The sequence below is a fragment of the Callithrix jacchus genome, chromosome 2 (assembly GCF_049354715.1).
Source record: "Callithrix jacchus isolate 240 chromosome 2, calJac240_pri, whole genome shotgun sequence".
In the NCBI taxonomy this organism is placed as follows: domain Eukaryota; kingdom Metazoa; phylum Chordata; class Mammalia; order Primates; family Cebidae; genus Callithrix; species Callithrix jacchus.
Genome location: NC_133503.1, coordinates 93198360 through 93213273, shown reverse-complemented (window position 1 = coordinate 93213273; position 14914 = coordinate 93198360). Strand labels below are relative to the sequence as shown.

General features: G+C 38.5%; 1 long non-coding RNA gene across 1 annotated transcript; it reads left to right on the top strand.

Annotated features, from left to right (window-relative positions):
- The first annotated feature begins 79 nt into the window (after window positions 1-79).
- On the top strand, window positions 80-12189 carry LOC108588589 (uncharacterized). The gene is made up of 3 exons (XR_008479588.2): window positions 80-230; window positions 2046-2125; window positions 11209-12189. It is a non-coding gene; the product is annotated as an uncharacterized LOC108588589 (long non-coding RNA).
- Window positions 12190-14914: the final 2725 nt, after the last annotated feature.

Below are 14914 nucleotides of genomic sequence, written 5' to 3'. Positions count from 1 at the left end.
GTGTAAGTTCATGGGGACACACAGTTTGTACATTCAGGCCATTCTCATTTGTAATCAAGAAATTTATCTGTACCTTCAGCCCCTTCTCCAAAATTTCCTCCACCTCTTTGCCTTAAGTCAGTGGTTTTAAAATCCACTTGCACTTTCAGATGACCGGGGAGCTCTTCAGTAATGCAAATCCCCAAGCTCAAGATTCTAATTCATCAGGAACGACGGGGACCTGGGCATGGGTAGGTTTTAAAACTCCAAAGATGATTCTCATTTGCAGTCAGGGATGAGAACCACGGTCACAATAAATCCTGTGTTCTAGACCAACTGCTTTTCCCCAGTCTTTTTCTTTTGGGGGCTGTTTCTTCACCTTATTGCCCCTTTATTCCTCTTCTTTAAGAAAGTGAGGTCTGTTTCCTTGCTCCTCATGCTGCTTTCAGGCCATTTCTCCTCCTCTAAAAACCTCTGACTGACCTTGGTGGCTATACTCTACACGTACATTTGTGGTCTCATTTTATCCCATTCTTCAAAGACTTACTGCCCTCCTATCTGTCCCTCCACCTGTCATCACTCATGGTAGTGTTAACATCCATATAACCACTGACCAGTTTTTCCATTTCTTGCCTTCCTCATCTCCGCTTTTTCTAATCCCCTCTGCCACCCACTCCAGGCTTTATGCTGGACCTTATTATCAAAAAGGCCCCATCTTCCAGATCACTAATTCTGACAACCCACTTTCCAATCCCTTGTCCTTCAATCTTCCTTGCTCATGCACCCCTCTACATTCACTCTGATTTCTTGAGGACCTCCAGATTGTTGGTTTTGCTTCTCTCTCCATCCGCCTACTCTCTCCTTTCATTCCTCTCTCTGTCTAGCATTGCTTCATAGTATCAATCCCTCTCTCTTGCAAATACTTTCAATTCCTTTGCTCCTCTATCTTTTGGTCCACATCTGTCTGACTAAAAGCTAGTTCTGAATTGTGTAAACATCAGCAGTCAGCAGTCTCTGCTCCTGAACCGGACAGCTGAAGCCTGCTGGAAATCATGTAGGCAGGTTATTATCAACCTCAATCTCATCCAAAGCACTGCCTTATCTCCGTTAGCCTCTAACTTTTTCCCCTTAGCCAGATGTTTCACCCTTCATGCCTCATACTTCCCTGAAAAAAAACACAGTCCATCAGAAGGGAACGTTTTTGCTTCTGTACTCATTATTTTCTAAGTGTCTCCTCTTATGAATGAGGCAGTGTCCCTCTTCCAGTAGGAGGCCAGTCCCTCCTGATGTTCCCAATAATTCACACATTCTCAGAAATTCTGTCCTATTGTCTCCAGACTCTCCCCTGGACCTGCCCATCCTCATCAGCATGTAAGCAAGCTTCGGTCTTTCCAGTCTTAGAAACAGCCCGCCTTGGACCCCATTTCTTTCAAGCCCCATTTCTCTTCTCTCCTCTCTTCCAAAGCCAGACATCTCCAGAGATTGTTGACAACCAGTGTTGCCACTTCCTCCTCTTTCATCAACTCTGTCCCCTTTTGCTAGCCTTCAGTGACAGTCATGACAGTAATTACAGTAGATATTTTAACATTTTCATTTTATTTGAATTATCAGCAACAATGAACTTGTTTCTTCTGAAATGCTCTCTGCTCTTGGCTTTCATGACACACCCGTCTCTTGGTTCTCCTCTCATTTCTTTTTAATGTAGTTTTTCTTTTGAGGAAATTGAAAGATTGTCAAAGAATAATATAACCAACATCCCAATTTTCATTACTCAGAATTAACAACTGTTATTATTTTGTCATTTTTGTTTATTGTCTTTAAGAAATAATACATGGTGGATAAAGCTTAACTTCCTTATCATCAACATCTTTTTCTTACTCTCACTCTCATTCTTTTTTAAATAAGTAGTGCTATTATAAGTTTTCTGTGCATCCTTACATCTTGTTTCTGTATTTTTACAGATGCCATGTGTATCTGTAATGAATATATAACAATATTTTTTATTTCTTTTTCTCCCAAATTAACATTAAATTCTATTCTCTCTTGTCCTATTATTCATACTGCAGATTGTAGCCTAAGTTATCTTTGAAAGATACGCATATGATCACGTCAAGCCCTGCTTGAAACACTTCCGAGGCATCCATAGGTAAGCCCAAACCCTAATACAGCCTTAACACTGTGCATGATTAGTTTCTTGCCTACCTCTCTGCTCTCATCTCTGCCGTGCTCCCATCGCTATCTTGCTTTCTTGCAACATTACTGGTGTTTCAGTTCCTGGAAAGCTCCATGTTCCTTCTTTATAACTACAGGCCTGGCCTCGTGCTCCTGCCTGGAATACTGGAACTTCCCCTTCTCTCTGTTTACCTGGCTAAGCCCTACTCATCCTTCAATGTCCCTGCCTCAAACAAGACTTCCCTGATAAGTCAGCTTGCCAATTATGTATTCTCAAATCATCCTGTGAATTTACTTCATAGTACATATCAGACATTACAGCTAATATTAATATTTGGTGCAATTATTTGTTGAGTGCTTCTCTTTTCTGTTAGATCACAAGTTTCTCAAGTCTTCGAACTACATCTCTGTCATTTTCTCTTGTATCACTAGCACTTAACCAAGAGTGAGGGTACATAAAGGAGGGCATGAGTTAGTGAAAGCAGTGAGTTCCTTTTCAAGGATTCAGTAGGATAAAGAATAGATCCTTAGATGGAAAGGATCATTTAAAAAGGAAAAGAAAAAAAAACCACTAGAAATATATATGCTCTTCTGATTTTGAGATTCCAGTTCTAAAGATGACCAAAATCTAGGCTTTTCCCAACACAGAATTTCGACTGTAAAGTGTCTAATTTGCTTTTTGAGTGGGGAGAAAAAGATTTATAGATGAAAGTGATGAGTACATATAACAATTACAAAAACAAGATGCTTGAAAATAAGATGCAATAGGAATATAAATAGAACTCTAGAAGACTCATGGAAGGAGATAAACTGCAATTTGAATTCACTGGGAACAATGTCAGATCATCTCCAAGGGCCAGCTCTACCAGCAAGCTGGAGTTGCTAACAGTGAATTACTGTCTGGCCCTCCATGAATAGCTTCACGGTGGGCCCCGCACCCTGTGTGTAACAATCATTCCACTGTACCGCAGTGGAGCTTTGGATCCATTCACTTCTGATATCAAATTATTGTTTGGGAAATTAAGAGAATGGTAGATTAGAAATAAGGTAGTGAATGAACAATACATGTTAAGTAAACCAGAACTCCATTTTTTCCTCCACAAAAGCTCTTTACATTGAGTTAGAATCTCTAGTTATGTAACACAGAGCAAAGACTGTCTTTGGCCCTGTTTTCTTCTTTTTGTTCCAAAACAACTTCTTTTAATTGCCCCACCTACTAATATTTAAAGTTATTGATATCTACCAGGATGTGAGATTGTTTAAAAATGCGTTACCTAAATATAATTTATGCTTTTCATAACCAGATAAACTGGTTGATTAAATACCACTTTGGAATTTTCTATTTGGCCAAAAGAATGATGAAAATGAAAATATACTTCTTTTTGAGAAGTGCCTTTCAAGGCCTTTGCTTCCGGGTAGTGGAAGGCCTACTAGAAGAGAAGATTGTTCTGGCACATGCTTAAATATAAAATTATGCTTCAATTTGTTCCAATTCTAGTTTTTAGATTATGTGAGAAAACCGTACTGATATGAACTGAAAGACATTTTCTGGGCTGTTTATTATAATGAATGTGTATTTAAGAGTAATTTTATAACCAGAGAAATGAAGACCACTAAGGGTGTTTTGTTGAAACTTTAAAACAGAAGACAGCTGTTTTAAACATCTAAACTTAGGCTGGATAATTGTGAACAATGAATGTACTTAAAAAATGATATGCTTGGATCTAAAGTACAGTTTTAATGAAGTATAAAAAACTTCCTTGTTGAATATAAATGTATCATCTGAAAACTCCCCTGTACATATAATTAATTATAAAAAATAAGGATGGTTTCCCAATATCTTAACTTGATCTTGAATTTTGGATTTTGTGCCTGGGACAAGTCTGTAGTTAACTGTCCTATAAAATACTGACTAAACTAGTTAGATTTGAGTGTTTTCAGATATAACGTTTTTGGCTGGAATGAGCTTAAATGTTACATTTCAAAATAAATAGTATATAATTTGGTTCTTTCCAAAAGTTTCAGATGATTCAGCCACTAGTTACCAGTGCCTGATTTGTACTTCACTAAATATAAGTGGAACAATTGATGTCAGTTTCTTTGTGAAACCTCTTAAATATATCTTTATTCATAACCAAGTACTTATTAATATAAACTAGAATGTTACATTTTAACATTTGAACTGAAAACCTACACACCTATTTTCTTAAGAACTACTGTATTGTGTAATTTAATTATATTGTTAATACTTTTATAAATACATACACGTTTTTTCCTCATAATTCCTCTCCCTTTCTTTGCATGCCTCAAAGCAATTGAGTCATTTCCTTTCTCTCAGTCACCTTTTAAAGCCTTTCCTTCTGTTGAAGCAAACTTTTGAAGGTCCCTAACCCTTTTCTCCTCCTCACTATTACTGTTCCCTTCTATTCTCTACTTTCTGAACAAGATTGCAGACTTGGAGTTTTAAGTTATTACAGTCCAATGTTTGACTTTTTTTTTTTTTGGCTAGATTCCCTTGCTTTAGAGGATTTTCTCTTTTTATTTAATTCCTTAGTCAGTACATTACCTTTTTAGGTTACTTATTTTTTTGTAAACTGGTTAGCTATTTTTCTTATAAAACACACCAAATAAACTTTAATAAGAATGGCATATGACAGCATTAATTAGCTAACTGTGGACCAAGAACTCGCCTTAGACTCTCAGGTTCCTTTCAGTACATTGTTGATGAAGGTGACTCAAGATGCAGTGATACTTATCAGCATTGCTTCTCCTGATCATGTTACAACGTCCTCCTTCCAGCTGCTCAGACCTCACCATCTTGAGCCATCCTTGACTACTCCCTTTTTCCCATTTGTCACATCCAATTCATCAGCAAATCCTGTCGGCCTACCTTCAAAATATATCCGGAGTCTGATCACTTCTCCTTTTCACCACTGTCTCACTGTTCCAAGCCACCATCATTTCATCTGGGGTTTTTGCAATAGTTTTATAACTGGTTTCCCTGCTTCTGAACTTACTTCCCTTCTATCTAATCCCAAATAGCAGCCAGAATAATCCTTTAACTCATTCATTAAAATCATATGCATCCTCTGGTCACAGTCAGTGAAAGCCAAAGCCCATACCACCTGGCTTCTGCTGCACTCTGGCCTTGGCTTCTCCACATCTCCCCTTCTCTCACTCCACTCTGGCCACCCTGCCTCCTGCCCATTCCCACCTCAGACTCTTGTTTCTTCCCCTTCCTGCATAACCATTTCCTCTGGTATCCATAGGGCTCATTCCATCATCTCCTGCAGGTCCTTGCTCCCACGTCAGTGTCTCACTCAGCCAGGCCTCTCCTGACCATATAAATAACAACTCCCATACTTCTTCCTACTCCCCTTACCCTATTCTACTTTTCCTCATAGCACTTATTACCATCTGACCCTGTATGTATTGACCTGTTTGTTTAATGCCTGTCTCCTACCACTTAGTGGTAAGCTTCATCAGGGCAGAAGCAGACTCTTTCATTAGCCACAGTATCACCAGCAATTACAATAGCACCTGGTACAATCCTATACCTGCAGTCAATATTTGCTGAGTGATTGAGTCAATAACCACATTTTACATTTAATGTCAATCACTTTAGGGCCACTGAGGCAAGTATTATAAACTAGGTAATGTTAAAAGCAAATGAGCAGCTTCCTGTCAAGAAATGCTCCCAAATATAGAGGTTTTTAAAAATGTACTTTGTTTAATGTTGCAGTGGACAGCCTCTGGTTTTTTAAAATCCAGTTTGCTGGATGATGCTACTTGCTGGTTATTTCAGATGTTCACTTCCACAGACCATGAGGAATAGGAGAGCTAGCCTTATATCATCACCTCCATCTAGGCATCTATTATCTGTTAGTCAGCTGGAGCTGCTAAAACAAAATACCACAGGCTTCATGGCTTAAACAACAGAAATTTGTTTCCTCAAAATTCTGGAGACTGGAAGTCTAAGATCCAGATTCTGGCCAATTTGTGTTCTGGCGAAGTCTGTCTTTCTCTTGCTGGCTTACAGTTCAACACCTTCTCACCATGTCTTCACATGGCTTCTCTTTGATGCATGAGAGCAGAGAGAGAGAGAAATATTGAGAGAGAGTTAGTTCTCTGGTGTTTCTTCTTAGAAGCGTACTCACTAATCCCATAGAATCAAGGCCCCACCCTATGACCTCATTTAAGCTTCCTTACTCCTAATACTGTCACATTGGAGATTAAGGCTTCAACATATGAAATTTAGGTGAACACAAACATTGAGACCTTAACAGCCTCCCTTTCTGGCTTAGCTCAGTCCTGTGGTATCCCAGGCCGGCTCTTGCCTGGGCTGGTTACATAAAGGAGGGGCTAGCAGGGCTAGTGGCTTGAATCTCACATTCAGAAAAGTTCTCGGATGATCTATTTTGACCTTGTCTTCAAATAATGTTCACACATACCATATACATTAAAGTGTTATATATAATATATTCATGTGTATATAAAATATATAAAAAACATACATAACATACATATCTCAAAGCATTGCACTTTTGTTTTACAAATTAAATATTAATATTTGCATAGGTAAAGCCTGTTTAAGCACTGGTTATTTTTTTCATGGAATGGAAGGATGAAAGGTCTGGCCCTATCTCAGTGTCAGAGAGGCCTTCTCTTCTAGATTTGGACACAATGTCCACCAAGCTGACCATCCTTATTAATCTTATCTCACCATTGGCCCTTCCTGGCAGCATTTCTTTCCTCTGTTTTACTCTCTGTACAGCTGTGTGCTTCTTGTCATGGAACTGGGACTCCTACCCATCTCTTGCCTTCCAAATCTCCTTTTTATAATCTTTTCTTCTCTGGGACTTCTCCAGAATGAACAAGGCCTCCCATACCCACAGTGTCTTCACTGACTCATCTTCCCATCCTCTAGTTCACCCCTACTATGGCAGACAAAAGGATCCTAAGCACTTTGTGGCGATTTTTGGGTAACAAGATCTTTATTGATTGTCAGCGTAGATGCAAAAACATGAAACCTGCTCCCCCACGGTGGTGTTCACAGAGAAGCCTCTACATGGGCATAGAGACCGGTTCTATAAAATGAGGGGCTCTGCTGAGAGACATTGTTTGGCTCTTGGGGAAGCAGCATGTGTGTGAAAAAGCAAAGGTAGGCCAGGCGCAGTGGCTCACGCCTATAATCCCAGCACTTTGGGAGGCCAAGGCGGGTGGATCACAAGGTCAAGAGATCGAGACCATCCTGGTCAACAAGGTGAAACCCCATCTCTACTAAAAATAGAAAAATTAGCTGGGCATGGTGGCACGCTCCTGTAGTCCCAGCTACTCGGGAGGCTGAGGCAGGAGAATTGCTTGAACACAGGAGGCGGAGGTTGCGGTGAGCCAAGATCACACCATTGCACTCCAGCCTGGGTAACAAGAGCAAAACTTCGTCTCAAATAAAAAAAAGAAAAAGCAAAGGTTTGAGGCCTAGAAAATCCAGGTCAACCCAGACAATCCTGAGCTTTTTTTGGTTTCTTCTGAGATTATGTATCTGAAATCTCCAAGCAAAAAATATTTGGAGTACAAAAAGGACCCTAGTGAATAAACATGGCAAGCATGCTCCTGAAGCTTTATGGGGGAATGTGTGATTTCCCCATCAATTGTCCCAGTATCCTCTGCATTGGCATAATTCAGGCCTGGAGTTAGCCTTCCAGGGTGACTGTGAAAAAGCCCATAATTGAGGCTCACATTTCCCTGAACTCTAACTGGGGTGTGGGGATCAAGGTGCTTGCTACAAAGACGTCTTCCAGCTTTCTCTGATAACGAATTTGGGACAAAGATTCTATTTTTTAAAAATACACACACAAAAAGTAGTGATAACAGAAAAAAGATAAACTGAAAGCATGCAAAATTTTTAAAAAGACAAAAGTAGAACATTGTCAAAGCAGCATCCTTCTGGGCTACGATCTTCCCCAAACACTGAAAAAATGGCCTTGTGGATACTATTCTAAGAGCTTTGGAGTATTATCCCATTTAGTTTTAATAATAATGATTCTAATATGTAAGGCCTTTTATGATTTCCATTCAACAGACAGGGCAAATGTGGCAACCAAATATTAAGAAGACTTAGCCGAAATTTTACAGGTGTGAAGTGACCGAGGCAGAGTCAGCACCCACCCACCTACTGCTCTGCATGGTCAGGCAAAGAGGGTACACATTTTCTATGCAGTTGGTTCCTTGTTTCAGCCATTTGGAAAAATGCACAGAAGTCCGAAATGTCTTTGAGACATAAGGTTACTGCTAATTTAACAAACTATAGGTAGGTTCAAAATGTGTGTAATGTTACAGCGAATCTTTCTCTAACACAATTTCAGCACATTGTTTACATTTAAATGTGTACTAATTCAAACAAAAACCAAATTACAGGGAAATCTTAATTACAAAAGAGATAAAGCAGAGGTTGGTAATTTGATTTATGGAAAAGATTATTTGCTTTTGAGAGGGATCAAGGTTGAAGAAAGCTCTTGATTTAGGCTTACTGTCTAACCGTACTAAAATTATACTTACAACCTATGTCTGTTGCATGAAGAATGAATGCGCTGTAGATTCTGTGCTTTCAAGTGTGTGCTCAGTTTCTTTCAGACATGGGCACGACTGTGTACACCAGCTGATTTTCCTCTTGAGCGGGTTCCAGAAACTGTGAAATATCAAAATGTTTTCTCTTCTTAGAGTATGAGCTTCTATCAACAGCAACAAAAAAAAGTCAACTCCCTGCACTGGGATAACTGACTATCCACTTGAAAAATAGTACACTTAATTCCTATCTCACACCACTTTTGGAAATAAATTTCAGATGGATTAAATATCTAAAAGTAAAAGAAAAACAAAAACAAAATATCAGGGTTAAAAATATGAGGGTCAAATGAGTATATGAGATCACACAAGTATGATCTTGGGGGAGAAAATGCCTTTTTAGGACACTAAAAGCAAAACCTGTAAAGGAAAAAATTAAAAATTGTGACTATTTTCAAAATAAAACTTTCCAAGCAAAATATACCATAAATAAAGTAAAAAAAAAAAAAAAAAAAAAGAAGGCAGATTAAGAGAAAATATTTGCAACCTAATTTACAGATAAAGGATTAGCATATAGAATATATGAAGGAGTTATACAAATTTAATAAGATAATGATAAACAATTTGAAAGGTAAAAGTGGGAAAAACACATAAAGGGACAATATTTAGGAAGAAATGAAATTGGTCAATATATATCCCAGATGTTCAACTTCAACATCAATCAGGAGAATACAAATTTAAGCAGTAAGATAATATTTTCTGGTACTCATCAGATTGACAAAGATATTAATACCAAATGTTGACAAATATATGTTGACAGTACCAAATGTTCAAGCAGCCTCATAAATTACTAGTGAGAATATGAATTGGTATAGCCACCTGAGAGGACAATTGGACAGTATCTATTAAAATTGATAATGGGCCAAATGTGGTGGCTCGGGCCTATAATCCCAGCGCTTTGAGAGGCCAAGATGGGCAGATCACAAGGTCAGAAGTTCAAGACCAGCCTGACCAACATGATGAAACCCCATCTCTACTAAAAAAAATACAAAAATTAGGTGATTAGCTGCGTGTGGTGATAGATTCCTGTAATTCCAGCTACTCAGGAGTCTAAGGCCAGAGAATTGCTTGAACCCCATAGGCAGAGGTTGCAGTGAGCCACGAAAGTGCCATTGCACTCCAGTCTGGGTGACAGAGCAAGACTCCATCTCAAACAACAAAAAAATTGGATGATGTGCATATTCTGTGAACCAGCAAGTCATCTTTGAGAAATATTCACCTTTGTATACAAAAAGGCATGTATAAAGATTCTCATTGCAGAATTGTTGGTGACTGAAAAAAAAGAAATTAATTAAACACCTATCAATATGGTGATAGTTACTTAAAATAGTTAATAGATTGAGCAGAGATTAGTCAATGGTTACAAGGCTACAGTTAGATAGGAGAAATAAGTTCTGTGTTCTGTTTTATAGTAGAGACTAGAGTTAACAATAACGGACTGTATATTTCAAAATACTTGAAGATAGGCTTTTGAATGTTCTCATCACAAAGAAATGATAAATGTGTAAGGTGATAGATATGCTAATAACCCTGATTTGATCATTATACAATGTATACATGTATGAAAACAGCACATTGTACCATATAAATGTGTACAAATTATATGTCAATCATAAAAAATAAAATAGTTAATAGGATCTGGTAATATATATCAGAATATTATGCAGCTCAAGTACCCATAACTACTATGAAAATTCACCAAGACATATTTTACAAAAAACAAGTTAAAAAGTTCTGTACATAGGAAGAGTTTTTAATTGCACAGAATAAAAATAACTTTATAAATCTATGGGTACATTTTATTTTCTTTTTGAGAAAAAAATCTGAATACATGCTTGTACTTGGAAATTGATTATGGGGGTCAGAATTGGGGAAGAAGCATCTAGGTACGGGAGGGCATTGATATAGACTGAACATGTGTGTACCTTCAAAATTCATATGTGGAAGCCCTAACCCCCAGTGTGGATGAATTTGGAATAAGGAAGTGATTAGGATTAGATGAGGTCAGAAGGGGCAGATGGGTTCCTGAATCGATGGGATTATTGTCCTTATAGTAAGAGACACAGCCAGGCATGGTGGCTCATGCCTGTAATCCCAGCACTTTGGAAGGCCGAGGCAGGCAGATTACTTGAGGTCAGGAATTTGAGACCAGCCTGGCCAACATGGCAAAACCCTGTCTCTACTAAAAATACAAAAATTAGCCAGGCATGGTGGCATGCGCCTGTAATCCCAGCTACTCCAGAAGCTGAGGCAGGAGAATTGCTTGAACCCAGGAGGTGGAGGTTGCAATAAACCAAGATTGCACCATTGCACTCTAGCCTAGGTTACAGAATGAGATTTCATCTTAAAAAAAATAAAATAAAAAAGAGAGACACTAGAGAACTCTCTCTTCTCCCTCAATCCCTTTCTTTTTCTCCCTCTTTTCTTGCACAGCAGGGAACAAAGTTCATATGAAGATACAGTGAGAAGGCCAGAAGGCATTCATCTGCAAGCCAGGAAAAGAGCCCTCACCAGAAACCAAATACTGTGAGAACTTGATCCTGGAATTCCCAGCCTCCAGAACTGTGAGAAAATAAATTTCTGTTGTCTAAGCCACACAGTCTGTAGTATACTGTAATATACTGTTATGGCAGCCTGAGCAGATTATTACAACAGGTGTCAAAGAGGACTTCAGCCTTAGCTGAAATGTTAGATGTAATATTTTAATGTTTTAGAATGAGAATGTATTTATGTATGACTTGTGTGATTAGAACATTAACTTTTTAAAGTCAACTTTCTCTTCCCTCTTCCCCCATAACTGCCCTTTTTTCCTTTATCTTCCTTTGAACAATATTAATCAAGGCCTGTGGCAGACATATACATTCTGAGCCTTCCAGCAACATTTTTCAAGAAGACCTGTCTTCAGGTCAAGGTCCCTAAAAATAAATCTTCTCACCACAGAACTCAGGGGTGTGTTTATTTAGTTTTGTTTAATAAAATATTTATTGAACTTTTATTGAAGTTCAATTAACCTTATTCATTATAAGATAATATTATACTAACACTGTCAGAAATTTAAAGACAAGACAATTTCCTCATCAAACCTCCACTCAAAACACAACCATGATTTCCATTTTTAGGCATTCCTTTCTAGGCTATCTATATGTTTACCTTTTTTTTTTGGCAGTCATCAAATGGTTTATATAATTTTGTACATATCTTTTTTCACAGCATAAAACCTTTATAATTGCCATTTTAATTGCTACTCAACATTTTATTCAGTTTTAATTGACTTATCTATTTCCGTGTGGTTGACATCTAGGCTATTTCCAACTTTTTATTATAGATAATGTTGAATAAACATTTTCACATACATGTATTTTAAAATTTGAGTTATTTCTTTAAAATAAATTCTCAGTGGTATTGACTAAACCACACGATACAAGGAGATTTTATGACTATTGATCAAAATTATTCAATAGAGTTCCAAAGCTTCGTGCCAATTAATGATGCCACCAGCAATGTTAAAATATACTGCATTTTCAGAATTGGTTATACAATGTCAAGGTTTTTGGCAATGCAGAAACTTCAGAGGGGAATGCCTCAGATCATCTAAGACTACTTGGTAAGCTGATTGAAAACCATAGAGTTACATAAAAGGACATGGATTGTCTTTCCCAGCTCAGCATCCATCCCCTTTCTCTAGGAACAGCACCTTGAGGTCTTCCGCTCCCTCAATCCATGTGGTTTGACAGGACTCCAGTCCCACCCTCAAATTTAAGAATTCATCATGTGACCCAGGTTGGTCACGGGTCTCTCTTTCTCCCTCTCTCTTCCTCAATTTATCTCTCTCTCACACACACTCGGGGTAGGGGGTGGATCCAAAAACAAACAAAGCAGAGCCAAGAGGTAAGAGTAAGTCCTGGTGACAGTGTTTGAGTCCCTTGATCCAGCTGGCAATGATGCCAGACTACCCTGGGATTTAGGGCCACTATATAGAGTTGAGTCAATTGTGAACTGCAAAGCATTCCCAGCCAAAGGGGTAAGTGGATGCTGAAATCTGTTGTGTGCATCTGGGAGTAAGGGTGTATCTATTCAGAGAAAGAGACTTGTTTATTGTTTTGTTTTGTTATTTGTTTCATTTTGTTTTGTTTTATTTTTCATTAAAGGTTCCCATTGCTTGCCAAGCCAAATGCTCACTCAGGAGCCCCTTTTTCTATTCTCAGAAGGCGCTATGCAGGCTGCCAATAGCTTTGTAGTTATGTGAAACAATAAATCTCCCCTCTTAACTGAAGTCAGTTTGAGGTCTCTTTCTGTCACTTAGAACTGAATGAATCCTGATTAATACATCAGAGTAAGGGATTTTAAAGCTGGGAGAGATCTCAAAAATTCCTGAGTACCTAGTGGATACTCTATAGATGAAGAGACTAAGAAGTTTAGCAACTCCCCCCAAAATCATCATACCTCCATGTGAACAGCAGGATAGCACTAAGAGACGGGGTCCCAAGTTAGCATTCTTTGTAACAAAAATATACTGCCCTTCTGTTTACTACCTCTGATATATTATAAGCTTGTGTTTGAGAATCAGAAACTTCAAAGATGGTTTATCTCCTCTCAGCTACTTTGGCTACAATGTTGCCGCCCCCAAGTCAATATTGGCCTCTTGAGTATAGCTTTGTGACTCAATCACCAATATTTCTTAACACATAAGATGTGATTTGCTAAGTTTATTGCTGTGTATAAGAAGTTGACTCAGAAAGAGTCAAAACGCTACCATTAATTTGTTAGAATACTATGATTAAGGAAATTAAACACTGTACCCTTTAGCTTAAGATTTAAAGAAATAATTTTTAGATCTATTTACACTTATCCTTTAGCTGTTATTAAATACTATTTAATTTGTGTGTGGTTGTTTCCCAGGTTTAAGCAGAGGATTCATCATAGGACTGTGCAGACTCAACACTAAGGTCTCAAGAGTGTTGGCCCCAGGCCAGGGACCAATGAAATGCTAAAAGGCTTTAGTGTGTCTTCTGACCACACCCCATTCAGTTAATCACTCCCCCTTCCTTCTGATATTCCTGAATTTTATTTATCCTGGAGACTCCGTCTTCTGCTCCATAAGCCTGCTTAAGCTGAAAAAGCAGGGAGCTTTCAGCTTTTTGATAAATATAATGAAATGCTGCCCAATTTCTCGGGGATTCTGTCAAAGCCTGTTGTAGTCTCTTCCCAGACAGAAGGGAGTAATTTTCTTCCACCAGACAGCTTTCTCTCAACCCAAATTTGCCCTGCGACAATATCAAATCTGATTATCTGCTAAACTCTATAGATGTCTTCTTGTTTTGAGGCCTAGTGTTTTTGACAGTGACCTTTGAACAAATTACTTTTTAAAGTGTAGGTCCTTTGCCTTCTGCTCATTGTGAAATCCATCTCAACAGAACTCTCAAACTAGCTCCTCCTCTTATCTCATTTTGCCAGTGAAATGGTATTCAGAGAAAGGCATGGAGTGGGTGTTATCAACCCACAGCTGCCCCTCCTCTCACTGGGAGCTGGACCCTGAGCTTGGATTTTTATCTCCTTCTGCCTTTCAGGAAACTTCCACTATCTATGCACCTTTGTATCATGTTTTAATCATGCTCAAGTCTCACCTACTTAAAAAAAAAATTTCTTAAGCCAAAATTTCCCTTCAGATATCACCCTACCTTATTTTCTCTGCTTCAGCCCATAGTCACTGAAGATTTGTCTGCATGCACCATCTCTACTTCCTGACTTACACCATTCCCTATAGGCCTCCTTTTTAAATCTTTCCATACAAACAGCTTTGGCTAAAGGTGCTAGCCAAAGATACCTAAATGACCCAAACACAGTAGATCCTTCCTGAGCACTTGCTTACAATTTCCCTGCTGACTGCTCTTCTGTCTGGTCTCCAAACATTTGGGATCTGCAATGGGCCTCGTTTGCTTTTCTCTACATTCTTATTCATTCCCATGATTTTAAAGACCATCCACGTATCATGACTCCTGAATCTGCATCTTCAGTCCGTCGCCCTTTTCTGAGAATCAGCTCCGTATGCTCGATTGCCTGTTTGACACCTCCATTTAGATGCCACATAGGCATCATGACCCAAACAGGACTTTTGCTTTTCTCCCCATACCTAATTCAT